The following is a 1,546-nucleotide window of genomic DNA, read 5'->3' as shown; positions in this document are numbered from 1 at the left end:
TAGATAATTTCGTTATAAGTGGTAGAAGTTCACGCCAAAACATAACCATTCTTGTTTTTATTCCAATTTCTAAGGGGAACCTGTCCAATTCACCAAAGTTGAGTTTCGCCAACTCAGTTCTCATGTTAAGAACGCGACAATGCCTGGATTCGATTAGATGAGACAGAAGACGATTAATTTCCGGAACGCCTGAACTCTGGGAGGCTACTAATGGGAGATCAAGTAATCCCTCTCACACCTTACAGGGAGAACCCACAGGAACCACTCATGGTGTCCATTGCTAGGACAACTATTCCCTCAACATGAACTTATTTTGACATTTTTCATCCTTATTATCTTTTCTTAATAATTTGCGGTCATACACGTATATTTAATCATTTATGTTTTACGGGAGAAGACGGATCATAAGGTGTTTGATCCTTACTGTACTTAAGTAGATATATATATATTTATATATACACATATGTATAACAAACATAACACGTGGTATTAACACAGTTCCTGGTACACCAACTTTAATTCGCTTTCGAATTTCGGTCTGTGTGAATGCCGTCAGAAAAGTTATCAAAGTGTATTTACTCCAGACAATTACGTTAAAAACAACAGAAAATGATTTAATCTTAATTGTAACAAGTATTTCTAATGGCTTAAAAAATGACGTCGTCGTTTGTAACGCCGCTTTTGATTGGCTGATACGGTGGAGTACTAATTTCTAAGAGTTCGTCAATAAAAAGTGAATTTCCACAGGGATTGCCTCCTCTAGATTGAGTAACAAGGATTAACTTGAATATCTATTTTATGCTATGGAGGTATAACACGAAAAACCGCAGTGTGCTCTCATCCTGAACGCTTCTTGGTTTATTAAGAGTACACTCCCGATTTTTGTGTTAAATCTCCAATACATCAAAAAAAGATATCTATCCAAGTTAATCCTTAAATGCTTTTACATCCGAATGATTTCCTACTTTTCAAAAACATGTTGAATGAACAGTTTTTTTTTCAAACGATTGATACTGGCCATACAGTAGCTACCATGGTCAGTCAATCAGATCTGATGTATGTCGTGGTTAGTAGGTGATTTATTCTACTATCACGTGACAATAGCTCTCGGTGTTATTGGTTTATAACAACATTTTTTGGTACTGTTAACTTGCCTTAGAAAAGTAAAAAAAAAAAAAAAAACCTGCATGCATGAACAGCATTACTTGTTTTCATTATAGTGCCATTTACATTGTACACGTATTTCAATTCTAGAGTATTGTGCAAGACCTTCATTTTCATTAATATTTAATGTTTGAACAATCATTTGTGAGATATAAAACATTGAATAGTGTAAGATGGACATTACTATTTGTTTTAATACATTAGTAATAAGACAGTGTAGCGCTATATACCTGTAGTGTAATGATAGTTTGAGTTTGGAGCAAATCAGAAAGGGGAGTAACTACATATTGGAGCTGATAATATACAAATATTATATAATGTATGTGTTCCTGTTTAATTTTGCTCCATTATAATACATAAGAAATTCAATTTTGGACACATG

The sequence above is a fragment of the Pecten maximus genome, chromosome 6 (genome assembly GCF_902652985.1).
Source record: "Pecten maximus chromosome 6, xPecMax1.1, whole genome shotgun sequence".
Taxonomy (NCBI): domain Eukaryota; kingdom Metazoa; phylum Mollusca; class Bivalvia; order Pectinida; family Pectinidae; genus Pecten; species Pecten maximus.
This window is presented reverse-complemented; position numbering follows the sequence as displayed.